This window comes from Sus scrofa, chromosome 3, assembly GCF_000003025.6.
Source record: "Sus scrofa isolate TJ Tabasco breed Duroc chromosome 3, Sscrofa11.1, whole genome shotgun sequence".
NCBI classification, from domain to species: Eukaryota; Metazoa; Chordata; class Mammalia; order Artiodactyla; family Suidae; genus Sus; species Sus scrofa.
In genome coordinates, this window is record NC_010445.4 from 112,195,370 (window position 1) to 112,211,422 (window position 16,053).

General features: G+C 50.1%; 1 protein-coding gene across 1 annotated transcript in view; it reads right to left on the reverse strand.

The window, feature by feature from the left end:
* DPYSL5 (dihydropyrimidinase like 5) overlaps positions 1–16,053 on the reverse strand; it is a 97,426-nt gene that overhangs the window by 39,832 nt on the left and 41,541 nt on the right. The window lies entirely within an intron of this gene.

Here is a 16,053-nt window from a genome sequence, read left to right on the forward strand (position 1 = left end):
GGTCGGGGGGACAGAGGAGGGGATGATCGGAGGGGAGGAGAGCTGAGGGTGCCTAGGCCCTTGGCCCCAGATTTCCGAGCAAAACAGAGGAAAAGTTGGGGGAAAATTAGGAGTGTTGGTCTGAGCCGAGATGAGCTTTAAGAAAACTATGTGGGGCGTTCCTGCGGTGATGCAGTGGGTTAAGAATGCAACTGCAGCCGCTCAGGTCGCTGCAGAGGTGTGGGTTCCACCCCTGGCCCAGCTCAGCAGGTTAAGGATCCGATGTTGCCACAGCTGTGGCGCAGGTCACAGCTGAGGCTGGGATTTTAAACCCAGGCCTGGGAATTTCCCTATGCTGCTGCTATGGCCATAAAATAAAATAAAAATTTTTAAAAAGAAAATGGGGAGTTCCCGTTGTGGTGCAGTGGTAAACGAATCCGACTAGGAACCATTAGGTTTTGGGTTCGATCCCTGGCCTCGCTCAGTGAGTTAAGGATCCGGCATTGCCGTGAGCTGTGGTGTAGGTTGCAGACGCGGCTCGGATCCTGTGTTGCTGTGGCTGTGGCATAGGCTGGCAGCTACAGCTCCGATTAGACCCCTAGTCTGGGAACCTCCATATGCCGCGGGAGCGGCCCAAGAAATGGAGAAAAAAAAAGAAAAGAAAAGAAAAGAAAATGGTACAGGAAATATGCTACAGAATCAACAAGAGAGGGACTGAACTTAGCATGCCAGGGTAACACCTGCTCTGCGAAGCCAGGGGCAGGGACAAAGGAAGCGGGCTGGGATGCTGAGGGAGGGAGGAGCCCAGGGTTGGGGACGCCGACCAAGAGGGCCAGGCGGAGGAACAGCACCGCCAAAAATGGGGAGGGGCCCCAGAGCAGAGTCTGGCTAGGGCTTAGTGTGACCTTTGAATTTTTATGTTTGTTAGAGATGCAGCTGCATGCTCTGATGGTATGTGGAGGCAGGATGCTCTGGTGGGAGAGGCCTGAACTCTGGAGCCTGGCAGGCCTGGACCCCCGGTCTGGCTTTATTGCCAAGGAGTCCCGTGGTCCTGAGCACGTGGGCTCTGGCTTGGGGGGGGCATATTCGCAGAAGGAGGGGTCCCTGGGAGAGGAGGGGGCTGTGGCCGATGGGTTGAGTTGGGGGCAGGCGCCCAGGCTGTCGCTATGAACGTGGGAGCCATCAGTAACAGATCACCTCGGGGGAGCAGATGGGTGGGAGGAGAGGCAGTCGGGTAGGATCTCGAGAGGCCACCACGGAGGAGAGGAGAAAGATGAAGGCAAGGCCAGCAAGGGGATGGGGAGGGACAGCCAAGAGGCGGGAGGAAGTACAGGCTGCAAGGGCTTGTGGAAACCAGGGAAACCTCCCAGCAAGGCAAGAATCTCCCTGGCTCACTGGCTTCAAGATGAGATGAACTGGAGTCCCTCACGGCTTAGTGGTTAACGAACCCGACTGGGATCCATGAGGATGTGGGTTCGATCCCTGGCCATGCTCCGTGGGTTAAGGATCCAGTGTTGCCGTGAGTGGTGGTGTAGGTCCCAGACAGGCTTGGATCCTGTGTTGCTGCAGCTGTGGTGTAGACCAGCAGATGCAGCTCTTTTTCAGCCCCTGGTCTGGGAACATCCATATGCTGCAGGTGTGGCCCTAAAAAGCAAAAAAAAAAATGAGTTGAGCTCTCTAGAGGTTAAGATGCCCAAGAGGGAGACCCAAGCTCCCCCTCCAAGAGGTGAGCAGACCAGGGTAGCCTTCAGGTGTCAGGGACAGTGAACACGTCTGCTCGGGAAGCCGTGGCTTAAGCCTGCCTGGCTCCTCCTGCTCAGCAGGTAGACCCTGGTGCACAGCGCAGCACCAGCCGCAGGGCTGCAGAGAGTGAAAGGTCTGAGACTCGCCGTGCGGTCCCCAAGCCCCCACTTCCCTTCAGCCTCATCCATAAAGAACAGGCCTGGCTGCCAAGCGCTGGGAGCAGCTGGGTCAGGCACAGGTCAGAGGAGGCTGTGCAAGAGCTCCGGCTCCCCCTTCTCTTCCTTCTGCGGCAAATTCCTAAGGACAAGGAGGTGCCGGCTCTCTCCAGGGCTGTTTGCATAGCAGGCCGGGGGCAGAAGCACTGGCAGGGGCTGGAAAGGCTAATTTCGGAGAACCTCAGAGAGCCCCACAGGGAAAGATGGTTCTTGGCCCAGGGATTCTCACCTCTGGAGGGGCCGAGGCAGCAGCAGAGTAAGCCGCGCTATACAAACTCTCGGATGAAGCTAGACCCAGAGAGATTCTCCTGGAGGGATGCAGACAAGCCCCGGGTCTTGGTCCCCTCCTCCGTCAATGCCCCCAAAAGCCTCAGGAGAGGGTCACCCAGGTATATTTCATAGCAAAATACTTTCCTCATCTAATCTTCACAACCACCATGTTGGACACATGTTTTCACCATTTCAGATTTTTTTTTTTTTTTTTTTTTAATGGCCATGGGTTCGAGCATATGGAAGCTCCTGGGCCAGGAATCAAATCCAAGCTGCTTCTGCGACCTATGCCGCAGCTGTAGCAACAACACTGGATCTTTAACGTACCCGTGCGCATGCGTGCGGGGCTGGGGATGGAACCAGCAACATCACAGAGACAAGTTGGATCATTAATCCAGTTCGCCACAGCAGGAACTCCCTTCACCATCTCAGCTTTTGGAAGAGGAGCCGAGACTGGGATCTAGGTATTTTTACTCCAAATCTCACACGCTTTGTAACACTGAGAATAGACCTGATACCAACACACAGTAACTAAGCTTGGAGCCTCCTAGCCTGGGGCAATCCCACCCCAGCTTCAGGGTCTCCCAGAGGGTGTCCTTGAAATAGACAACAGATAAGGAAGTAATAGCTCGGCCCTAACATTTTCTCACTTTGGCACCAGGAATATCTGACTACCGAGTGGTGGGAAAAATGTAAACACGTGCATGGTTTTTATTGTGCGATGATGCACATTTCTGTGTGTGAGACATTGCCCTTAAACCTTGGAATGAATTGTGTTCATGCCCAGACCCAACAGACTAGCATGTCCTGGGGACACACAAACAGCCTGCTGGCAAAACAGCAAGCCACTGTCACAGAAGCCATCGGACCGCTGTGGCAGGGAGCCCTTGGGCTGAACTCACCCGCAGGAGAGAAACTGACATTTAGTGACAGCCTGTTCTGTGCCATATTCCTAACATTTGCTATCTTATCTGATCCTTAAAATGACTCTATCATTGAAATCAAAGACTCAAACAGATATTTGTATATCTATGTTCGTGGCATTAGGTATAAGAGCCAAAACGTGGAAGCAAACCAAGTGTCTACTGACAGGTGAATGGATAAACAGAATGTGGTATATGCATAAAGTGGATGTTATCCAGCCTTAAAAAGGAAAGAAATTCTGGCACATGCGACGACACGGTTGAACCTTAAGGACAGTACACTGTGAAATAAGCCAGTGACAGATTGAAAAACTATCTGATTTCCCTTATAGGAAGTACTTAGAGCAGTCGACTGCACAGTGATGGAAAGTGAAATGGTGGGTGCCAGGGGCTAGGGGCTCGGGAATTGGGGAAGTTAGTATTTAATGGCTACAGAGTTTCACTTGGGAAAGATGAAAAAGTTCTGGAGATGGAAGTTTTTATTTTTTTTTGGTTTTTTTTTTTTGGCTTTTTGCCTTATCTAGGGCCGCTCCTGCAGCATACGGAAGTTCCCAGGCTAGGGGTCTAATCGGAGTTATAGCCGCCAGCCTACGCCACAGCCACAGCAACACGGGATCTGAGCCTCGTCTGTGACCTACACCACAGCTCACGGCAACGCCGGATCGTTAACCCACTGAGCAAGGGCAGGGATCGAACCCGCAACCTCATGGTTCCTAGTCGGATTCATTAACCACTGAGCCATGACGGGAACTCCGAGATGGAAGATTGTGGTGAGAACATGGTGAAGGCACTTAACGTCCCTGAATTGTATACTTTAAAATGGTTAAAATAATAAATTGTATGTTACATGTATTTTATCACAATAAAATGTTAAAAAATGTGATTCGGCAGGGTAGAGGTTACAGTTCTCATTTTACATGTAAGAAAAACGGGGCTCAGAGGAAATCCCGCAGCCAAGACAGAATCAGGGTCCACCCACCCCGAGAGCCCCAGGTTTCCTCTACATCTCGCCGTCCCTTCTAGAGCTTAGGGGAGCCCTGACCTGACTGCGGGTTTCCTCTGTCAGAGGATGGAGAAAAGCCCAAGCGAAATTAGACCTAACTGCAGTTCAGAAACAGAGAGGTAGGTGTAGCTTGGGCTTGAATGACAGGGCTAAAGCTGAGAATTGTGCCAACATCTAAAATTATGAAATGAGGAGCTCCGGGCGTCTCTCTAATGCGGAATAATTATCTTCACTGCCGAGCAGCCAATTTAAATTCATTGTGTTTAATACAAAGCCACAGAACAGAGCAGGCTGTCTCCCGACATGCGGTTTCCATGGAGACGGGAGATGATCCTCAGAGGGAGTTATGTGGCAGAGAGGATGCGGCTGCCAGCTCCTGAGAAGCCAGGGGACCTGGGGAAACCGCTCTAAAATAGAGCCGAGAGAAGCCCGTTGTCGCCCTCCTCGGCAGAGCCCCTTCTAGTCCCAAAGCAGGAAAGTTTACAGGCACGCAGGCTGCGACCATCTATAGTAGAATTCCAGGCTGCCCACAGATGCCAGAGAGAAGGGGTTTATCAACGATCCAGAAAGGAACCACACATCACCCCACTTGCTCTTCTTCCCTCATCGCCTTCCACGTTGGTCAGTCCTCACTCTGGTCCCAAAGCGAAGTGATAACAGTGCCATCAAACTGCCGAGGGAGGCCACCCTGGGACCTCCCTGGACGCCTGGTGTTGAGAGACAAGGGCTGGAGTCCAGGCTGGGAGGCAGGCAGACCTGTGCCTGTACAGGTAGCTTGGCAAGGGATTTCACCCCTCTGAGACCCAGCTTCCCCACCTGGAAAGGAAGGGAAATGAGGCCTGCCTAAGGGGGGCTTAGGTGTTGGGGGGATCAGGTGTTGCTGAGAGCTGTGGTGTAGGTCACAGATGCAGCTCAGGTCCTGCATGACTGTGGCTGTGGCGTAGGCCGGCAGCTGTAGCTCCGATTTGACCCCTAGCCTGGGAACTTCCATATACCACAGATGTGGCCCTAAAAAGCAAAAACAAAACAAAACAGAAAAAACATAGGCAAAATGGAGTTCCTGCTGTGGTGCAGCTGGTTAAGGACTGAGTGTTGACACAGCTGCTATGTAGGTCACAGCTGCGGCTCAGATTCAATCCCTGGCCTAAGAAATTCCATATGCTGCAGGTGTAGCCAAAAAAAGGGGGAGGATGTGAATTCTTCATTAAATATATACACAGATCAAATCAACACATGGAAAGATGTCCAACATTAGGTTCTAGAGAAACACAAATGAAAATCGCAGTGAGCTACCACCATGCATCTGTTATAATGGCTAATATTACCCAGTGATAGCAAAAATATGAAGCAATTGAATGGAGTTCCTGTCGTGGCTCAGTGATGAACGAATCCGACTAGGAACCATGAGGTTTTGGGTTTGATCCCTGGCCTCGCTCAGTGGGTCAAGGATCTGGCGTTGCCGTGAGCTGTGGTGTAGGTCGCAGACACGGCTCGGATCCTGAGTTGCTGTGGCTGTGGTGTAGGCTGGCGGCTACAGCTCCGATTAGACCCCTAGCCTAGGAATGTCCATATGCCTCGGGAACGGCCCTAGAAAAGGCAAAAAGCCAAAAAGGAAAAAAAAAAAAAGAAGAAGAAGAAGAAGAAGAAGGAATTTAAAATGTTACAACCACTTTGGAGACCAGTTTGGTAATTTCTTTTCTTTTCTTTCTTTCTTTCTTTTTTTTTTTGGTCTTTTCAGGGCTGCACCTGTGGCATATGGAAGTTCTCGGGATAGGGGTTGAATTGGAGCTGTAGCTGCCACCCTATACCACAGCCACAGCAACACCGAATCCCTGACCCACTGAACAAGGCCAGGGATTGAACCCGTAATCTCATGGATACTAGTTGTATTTGTTTCCACTGCGCCATGACAGGAACTCTGGTAATTTCTTAAAAAGCTAAACATCTCCTAGGCATTCCACTTCTAGGTAATTACACAAGGGAATGTAAACTTATGTCCATATAAACACTGGTACACAGATGTTCATGAGAGCTTTGTCTGTAGTAGCCCAACACTGAGCAATGCTGAATCCAAGAAACCAGACCAAAAATGGAATACATACCATGTCATTCCATTTATAGAAAATTGTGAGAAAATGCAAATTAATCAATAGTGACAGAAAACAGAGCAGTGTATACCTGGGGCAGGGAAGGATTACAAGAGATAGAAAGAAATTCGGGGGGTGATGGGTATGTTTAGTCTATTAACAGTGATAGCAGAGTTCCCGTTGGGTGCCTCAGCGGAAACGCATCTGACTAGCATCCATGAGGACTCAGGTTTGATCCCTGGCCTTGCTCAGTGGGTTAAGGATGAGCTGTGGTATAGGTGACAGACACAGCTCAGATCTGGTGTTGCTGTGGCTGTGGTGTAGGCCGGCGACTACAGTTCCAATTCGATCCCTCGCCTGGAAACTCCCACATGCCTCGGGTGCAGCCCTAGAAAACAACAACAACAACAAATGTGATGTCTTCACAGCGTATACATATGTCAAAGTGTATCAAACAATACACTTTAAAAATCTAATGTTTATTGTATGTCAGTTATACCTTAACTTGTTTGGGGGAAAAAAAAAAAAGCGTAACACATAGATTAAAAAAAAAAAGAAAAAAAGGTGGCTTCCTGAGTTATCCAATCATAACTTTCTTCATTCTCTTCATACTCTTCCCAAGAGCAGGGTTCACCAACATAATGGAGGTTAATGGTATTTTTAAATTTTGAGAACACGGTGGAGAGTTTAAAGAGGAAAGTTACTTACAGATGAGGGGTTGAATTCATTCATCGCTAAAACTGTGTGTGTGAGGGAGTGTGTGTGTGTGTGTATCTGAGAGTGAGTGTGAGAATGTGAGCGCGGGTATGTGAAAGTCTATGTGTGAATGCGTGTGTAGTGTGAGAGGTAAACATCGGCTAATGAGAAGGTTCTCTCTTTTTTGGGCCGCACTCCAGGCATATGGAAATCCCTCGGCCAGGGATGGAATCTGAGCTGCAGCTTCAACCTATGCTGCTAGCTGCAGCAGTGCTGGATCCTTAACCCGCTGCACCACAGCGGGAACTCCAAAAGTGCTTAACGAGAGTTGGCCTATGCTTTATCCGCATATAGTCACGAATGTAGGATTCTTAGAGCTCCTAATTTTGAGTAAACAAGAAGTAAAAAAGGATTAGGAGAGAGAAGAATGTGGTTGGCTGCAGGGATAATCCGAGGGAACAATGAGGCAGAAACCAACAATGGGAGAAGATATGGTGTCTAAACACATTTCTACCTGCTAAGGAACCATCCCAAACCACGCACCTGACATTCAACACAGAAAGATGGCAACTGCAGATCAGAGGCAACCTCGGTGAGGTTTGGGAGAAGAGATATTTCAGCTGAGATTTTTGAAGTGTTCCATAAGGCCATATGCAACTTTTTTTTTTTTTTGGTCTTTTTAGGGCCGCACCCGTGGCATATGGAGGTTCCCAGGCTAGGGGTGGAATCAGAGCTGTAGCCACTGGCCTACACTACAGCCACAGCAACTCGGGATCTGAGCCATGTCTGCAACCTACACCACAGCTCACTGCAACACCGGATCCCTAACCCACTGAGTGAGGTCAGCGATCAAACCCACATCCTCGTGGATGCTAGTCGGATTCGTTAACCGCTGAGCCATGACGGGAACTCTCAAACATTTCTTGAAATATTCAAAGAAATACACAGGCTTTAAGAAAAGAAAAAGAAGAAAAATACATCGTACCATATGCATCACTGAAGTATACACACAGGATATATTTTTCTTCTTCCTTTTTTTTAAACTCCAGAGGATGGAGTACAAAAGTGGAATTCGTATGAGGTATGAAAGGTTTCCAAGATGCTTGGGTTCAATCACGAAGGATGCATTTATCTCTATTCTTGAACCAAAGGTTTTAAAAAGCAATAATCTCACTGTATAGATTAATTCTTTGCCAATGCTCTCATTCTAGGATTTGAGGAGCTGCTTGGTCACCGCAGGAGATTTTTTCCAATACTGGATGTAAAAATTTGCAAGAAATGATAGGTCTCCTCTCTCCCATTTGTTCTAAGAAGGGTCAACCTAGCCTACAGGTGGGCCTTACAATTAATGGAGATGTTGAATGAAAGATGCCAGCAAGGTTTTTGTTAAGCAAGGTACCCAGTCTGAAGCAGGACTTCTCTTTAAATAGCTCCTGCTACCTGCTGAGACGGTGACTGGCTATTTCTACTTTTAAGAGAAAGAAAGGAGGGGGAAAATTATCTAGAAGTTGTTGTCATTACTATTAGGCTCCATTTGAAATCCAAAACACACCCAGTCAACCCTGACGGTAGAGATGGAAATCAATCTTTTAGCTCCTATTTGATGTCTAATGGTTTAATACATGTGCTTGTGAGGAAACTGTACAAATGGATTTTTCAGGGTCTGGTCCTCAATCACATCATCTATTTTTTTTTTCTTTTTTCTTTCTCTTTTTATTTATTTATTTTTTTTTAGGGCTGCATCTGAGGCATATGGAAGTTCCCAGGCTGGGGGTCGAATTGGAGCTGCAGCTGCCAGTCTACACCACAGCCACAGCAATGCCAGATCCAAGCCACGTCTGCAACCTACTCCACAGCTCATGGCAATGCCAGATCCTTAACCCACTGAGCAGGGCCAAGGATTGAACCTGCATCTTCATGGATACTAGTCAGATTAATTTCCACTGAGCCACAACGGGAACTCCAGCAATCATCCGTTTATTTAACAAACACTCCTATCGTGCTTAGTAAGCACCAAGTACTATTTAAGTCCTTTACTATTATAATTCAACACACATAAAGTATTATCAAAATCTCCATCTTCCAGAGGAGGAAACTCAGAGACAGAGAGAGCATAACTTGTCCGAATCACACGGCCAGTAAACGTGGGGCTGAAATTCACACTCTGGCAGCCTACCCCGGGCTGGGCTCACAGCTGCCACCCTAGGCCAACATTCGTCTCTTTCTTGAGCATCTACTACACATTCAAAGCCATGCAAGCCTTTTTTTTTTTTTTTTTTTTTTTCTTTTTAGGGCCACACTCACGGCATATGGAGGTTCCCAGGCTAGGGATCGAATCGGAGCTAGAGCTGCTGGCCTACACCACAGCCACAGCAACGCCAGATCCAAGCCGCGTCTGTGACCTACACCACAGCTCACGGCAACACTGGATCCCTAACCCACTGAGCAAGGCCAGGGATGGAACCCGCATCCTCATGGATCCTAGTCAGGTTCATTAACCAGTGACCCACGAAAGGAACTCCTAAACCCTAAACCCTAAACCCATGTGAGTCTGTGGGGAGTCACAAGTTAAATACAAATTGTAGTCTCTGCTCCTCAAAGTTTTCAATCCGCTGAGAGACAACTTTAAAGGAAGCAATTTGAAAGCCCAAGGATGACACCTTATTTCAGCTAGGCAGAAGAAAGTGGAGGGGTCAGTGGATCCTGGGGCTGGATGAGCTGGAGGAAGTTCATGGCCTGAGCTTGGTAGGTCTCAAAGGGTTCCATGGACAGGTGGGAAGGGATGGCAGGGGGGAGCGTGGGATGTTCATAGGGGAGGGGGCTGAGAAAAGCCCTTTCCTGATGGCTGGAGACACGTTGGGAGTGGGGATTGGATGGACAGGGCGAGGTCCACTGGGGAGCTGTCCAGGGTGAAGAGCCAGGACTTCAACCCAGGCAACGGGGAACCACTGCAAATTCTCAAGCAGGACATGACCCTGTGGGCAAACCCAGGGACATAGGCTGCACGGGCTCTAGAGGGAGAGCAGAACAATTTCATTACAAAGCCAAAGTGGTGGATCAGATAACCCAGGAGACTGGAAGACAGAGCCAAGGCCAGGCCCGGGGTGGAAGCAGGTAGGCACAGCCTGGGGACTAACATGTATCGTACATAGAGTCTGTGCCAGGCCCTGGGTCAAGTGTTTTTCATGCATCATCTCATTTAATCCTCTCAACAGCCGTTTGTAAAAGGTAAAAAACTGTCCGCTCTAAGGTCCTGACATCAATATTACTCCTCTAGGGACAGCGGTGTGTTGGAAAGCCGCCCTCTCGGGGAGGCAGAGCGCTCACTCCGCTGTCAGTCTGATGCATCAGGTCTGTGATGCTTTGATCTGGTCCCCGCAAATTTGGAGCCATACAGCGCTGGGTAAACTATTTGCATGCAGCCCACCGAGAGGTCGCAGGCTCTCTGGAAGCGGGGGGTGGGGGTGAGGGGTCTGTCCAGGTCTGGGGTAGTGAAAAGGGACTCAGACTAAGAAACTTACATTCGGCCGAACTGCCTCTGGGAGCTGGGGCCACTCATCCACTCTCACTCCCTATCAGTGGGAGGGCAGGGCTACATTTCTGAGGTCCTTTCCAGCATTTTACAGGAATGAAGACATACGTGGACTTGGGAACATCAATTAATAAGCAAGACCATATGAGCCCAGATCCCAATAAGCAGAAAGTGTTACTGCAGAGCTAAAAGACTGGAAAGACGTTTTGGCTAGAATTACAGAAATGGACAGAATACTGGAGTCACGAAAAAAGAAGGGAAATGAGCAGCATGTGAAGGTTTAATTCCAAAAGAGCAAGTATCAAAGGCAAAATAGCAAAAACAATCTGCCCAGTGGATAAATGGGCTCCTTGGTAAGGATGCTGGCAGGCTGGACAACAAAGGGAATTTATTTACATCCCAGCATCAAGTCTCAGGACTCTGATAGGTTGAGTCCTCTACAGTAGGAGGGGGAGGGGAGGTCAGACCCTCCGCTGGGGGTGGGATGTGGGCCATCCTAGCCCCTGCCACCGAACCTCCCCTAGGCCGATCTCGTGCTGGCCAAGCACTCCCCCAGTTAGGATCTGGCTCCTCTTGTGGTTTGACAACAAGAATAGATGTCCTGCTGCTGCTGATTTTGAGTTAGTGGGAGGCTGTCTCTGTGACCAGATGGTCCTGGCACAGATAAGAGAGAATCCTTGGGTCCTCAAAGAGGGATAGACCCAGCTGGACTTCCGTTTGATGACATCTCCCCTATGGCCAATTTCCCCCTCATTGATGACGGGTACAGACCAGAGGGCAGAACTCAGAGCCAGGGACACTTAGAAGGTACAGGGGTTATGGAGTTCCCGTTGTGGCTCAATGATTGACGAATTTGACTGGGAACCATGGGGTTGCGGGTTCGATCCCTGGCCTTGCTCAGTGGGTTAGGGATCCAGCGTGGCCGTGAGCTGTGGTGTGGGTTGCAGATGCGGCTCGGATCCCGCGTTGCTGTGGCTCTGGTGCAGGCTGGTGGCTACAGCTCCGATTCGACCCCAGCCTGGGAACCTCCATATGCCGTGGGAGTGGCCCAAGAAATGGCAAAAAAAAAAAGACAAAAAAAAAAAAAGAAGGTACAGGGGTTCTAGGTCCCTGGCAGGGGACTGGGAGCCCAATAATGGTTCCCTATAGTGTGACCAGAAGGAGAGAAACAAATAAATAAGACTGGCAGGGGTGAAGCAAGGCAGGTCCCAGCTTTCAAAGGGGATTCAGATGTCATCCAGGCATATAAGGTGAGGGTCAGACGGGCAACAGAAGCAACAGCCAGGACAATGTGCCACTGAAAGCAGCCAAGAAAATTCCTCAATAATCTGCCTGCGAGTGTTGGACTCATTGGGGATTCTTTAAAAAAAAAAAAAAAAAAAAAAAACGGATGGGGAGAGTTCCTCTTGTGGCTTAATGGGTTAAAAACCCGACCAGTATCCCTGAGGATGCGGGTTTGATCCCTGGCTTAGAGCAGCAGGTTAAGGGTCTGGTGTTGCCGGGGCTGTGGCTGCGGCTGTGGTGCTTCAGCTCCAATTCAACCCCTAGCCTGGGGACGTGCATATGCCTATCCCTCCACCGGTACCACACAGTCTTGATGACTATAGCTATGTAATAAGTCTTGACATCAGGGAGACCGATTCCTCGCACTTTATTCTTTGTCAAAACCATTTTAGCGATTTTAGCTCCTTTGCCATGCCACATGACTTTTGACAGTAATCTTGCTGCTATTTCTACAAGATTCTGATAAGATCGACATTCAACATGTCTATCCATTTGGGGAGAATTCATGTCTTTACTGTCCCATATGCTTTAGGTGTGGCCCTAAAAAGCAAAAAAAAAAAAAAAGGCAGAAAAAAAAAGGCAAAAAAAAAAAAAAAAAAGAGGCAGACCTAGAGATGCTGGTTTCCTTGGTCTGGGCCAGGAGTTGGGGTGGGGACCTGGACACGTATTTTTAAAAAACTCCTCGAATAGTTCGACTGTAATTTGCTTCCAAAGATTGAAAACCATGGGCCTCGACAGTGGTTCTGGATATATTTTTAGGGGGGTGGGAGGCAGAAAAGGCACCTAGAAAGGCTTTTTCCACTGTCCAGGCCTGCCCCCTCCCTCCCCATCTCAGCGAAGGGGCTGTGCCTGCAGTTTAAAAAGCCTGACGCTGATATCCCCACCGGGCCAAGGGGAGCCATTGGGGGGGTGGAGCCCAGCAGCCTGCATTACCGTTCTTATTATGTAATATTAGATGCACACAAAAGACTAAATAGAACTTAGAAGTAAGCTAAGCAGACGATCCGAAAAGACCCCGTGACCCAAGTGGAATCCTGGGCCTTCATGAGCACAGCGGGTGTTACCCGCGCTCCTCCTCCACCTGCGCCGCCCCCGCCTCCCCACAGGAGATCATTTCGCCTTTTGATGGGGTTGGCATTTTTAACACGCAGGGGGCCTGGCACCTCTGGAAACCAGGTTCTGGGCCTCTGGGAGGGCAGGGCCGGCAGGTTGGGAGGGTGTGGAGGGGGCGGGGAGGAGGATCAAGCGACTGGGCTGTGACCAAGGGAGGCAGAGGCAGGGGAGCCAGGCAGAGCCAGCCACGGCCTCGAACAGAAGCAAAGGCAGGCGGGCAAAGCATTTGTTAAAGAAGTGCTAGAGAAATCCCTTGAGACCCAGTACAATGGAGACCCAGATGCTCTCAGAAAAGCCAGCCTTTCAACTGTTTTGTTTTCCCAGCCTGGGCTGCCGCTGCCAAATTGACAAGCGTGCAAGAGCTCAGGGGGTGCAGTGTTCAAGGCCCCACGGATCTGTCGGACAAGAACAAAAAGATGCAACTTGATCTCTCTTTCTCTATAGGCTGATCGCACGGGTGCGCTTTTCCTGGGGGTTATTATTCTGTTATAAAGCCGGATGCTTAAAGCGAATTTTCTTGGAAGGTGCAAAGTAGGTCAGCTGCACTTTTCTCGGGGTGCGCGGCCTCGGCCTGAGAGCCACAGGCTGTGTGAATAATTAAAGGCACACACCCCTGAGATCAGCATTGCAACAGGAGAGCCTTTTCTCTCCCCAGGAGATTATCAGGAACTGGAGGCAAGAGGAAGCCAATGAATCCAGCTGTAGGAGCACCGAGGGGGAGGGGCGGCCCAAGAGTGGGGGAGGGGGGTCGGGTACAGGGCAGGAAGCCAGTTCTTGGGAGGCCGAGATGTCTGAGGCAGAACTCCAGGCAGGGTCTGCGGAAGGGGTCTCGGGCGGACTGGGTCAGGGGCCGTGTTATGCAACAGACACTCAAGATAAGCTGGGGCACAAGGAGAGAGTCTGATCTTGCTCAGGGGATGGAGAGAACAAAGGGCCAGTTGAGGTGACACCCAGCAGCCAGAGTGGCTTGGGGTCTATGGGCCTTTAAGTTCCCTATAACTAAGGCCTGGCATGGCTTGGGGGTGCCTGGGGTAGCCTGAACCTGCAGAAACCGGGAGAGGTGGGACTTGATCACACAAGGGCTTTTCTGGGAAGCCTGGAGAACACGAAGAGTCAGCCACCACCTGGCACAAAGACGCACAGGCAAAGGTCCTCATTGGCTATAAGGAGCAGAAGGCTCTCAGGGGAGGGCTCGTCACTCCTGGCTAATGAGGCCCTGGCAGATGACAGTGTGGAAACTAAGAAGAAGAAGGCCAGCCTGCACCCCCAGAGGCTTGTAGGCAGCATAGTGACAACATGGCATTTGGCCCTGGACTAAAGGTCTCCCAAGTGGGGACAAGAACCAGCAAGCTACAATTTTTGGCACACGGCTGCACAGTATACCCGATTTTGGGTGGGCACTGCAGAATGGACCCCAGCATGGACGGGTAGGGTCGTCAGACTCGTGTTGATGGTACACCCGGAGGCTTCTCTTACACTCCTCTTGGACGTATAAATTGTTACAACCAGACCGGAAAAGCAATTGGGCAGTATGTCCTAAAGCTGAACACGTGTGTCTTCTATGACCCAGCAATCCCACGGCCAGGGCTGTGCCCAGCAGAACTGTATACACTCATTTGCTAAAAGACACATACAAGAGGCTCATAGCAGCAGCGTTTGTAATAGCCCCAAAGTTGCAACCCCCCAAAGGCCCACTGACAGCAGATCGGCCAGGCACCATGTGGGCTCTCGTACAGTGGAATACTATAAAGCGATGAAAATGAATGAAGTACGACGCAACAACATGAGTGGATGTCGCAACAATGATCCCAAGTAGAGGAAGTCAATGCAAGTGTCCAGACTGCCTGATTCCAACTACATAGAGTCAACTGCCCAACCAACCTACGGTAAAGCCACTGAAAACCACCAACTTCTGCACTTTAAATAGGCGAATTGTATGGTGTGTGAATTTTATCTCAATTAAGCTGTTATTTATTTATGTTTAACCATGGTATTAGACATCAGGATAGTGGTTTTCCTTGGGAGGGGGCCCAAGAGGGGCTTCTGGGTGCTGGAAATGTTTGGTTTCTTGATTTGGGTGCTGGCCACAAGGGTGTGTTCAGTTGCGACAATGGTGTGTACTTGGAATCTGTGCACTTCTCGGTATGGATGCTGAACTTCACTAAAAATGACAATAGCAATAACCACAAACTGAGCAGGCCCGGCCTGGCTGGGCTCAAGTTCATGGGGATGGCGAGCTGGATGTGCTCCCTTACTTCACATGACCGACACCAGGGTCTCCTCAAGAGACCCTGCAAGGGTGTAAGAGCATCATGCGTAGGCCTCGGGGGAATTCTCAGAGGAGAAAGTGGGGAGCATCCACCAATCACTTCTCCTCCCTGGGTGTGGCTCAGGTGGGCGAGCCAGGGTATTAGGGTGCCAGGGTATTAGGCCTGGGAGCATCCTTGTCTCTGCACAGGCTGGGCCATGGCTCCTGTGACTCCTCATGGCCCCGCCTCCCAGGGGTCTGATCTGCTGCTCCGGGACTGGGCCACCTGCCTGTGGGGGGCCAGCTCCCATCTGCCTGGCAGCCCCAGCCAGGCTTTTTAGGGTGGTTTTGGGGAGCCTTGTCAGTTACTGCCTAGCAGCAGGAGCACTGGAGCCCACAGAAAGATGGATTCCAGGGGGAGATCACTGAGCCTGGGAGAGGGGCTCCCTGAGAACCCTAGGTAGAACAGAGGTAAGATTTTAGGATACAGGGCCACAGAGGATTGGAGGCGGTGGGCCACAGTGGGACATAGGACTGCAGCCACTGAGCCAGTGGCTGGTGCGTTTCTTTCACCCAGGGAGCATTAGAGGCCCAGTCCTTTAGAAATCAGACAGTACAGTGGGCGGCAGCCAGCCAGCCTTGAGATTCTGATTCAATTCTGCATTTGAAAAACATCTTCGTAGGTAAATCGGAGGTACAGCTGGATACATTCTTATCCATGTACAGACCCACATGTACAGACATGTACAGACCCACATGGATAAGAATGAATCACTTATTCATTCGACCAACATTCACTGATTAGCTCCTCTCATTCCAGGTCAGTGCCAGGCTCTGGGAAAGCAGAAGAATATGGCGAGGACTTGCCCTTAAGGAGCGCATAGTCTGGTGTCCAGGGAGAGGCCTGTGTGTGACAGATACTTCCAAGGCAGAAGGGTGGCAGCAATGACAGGGTTCCGG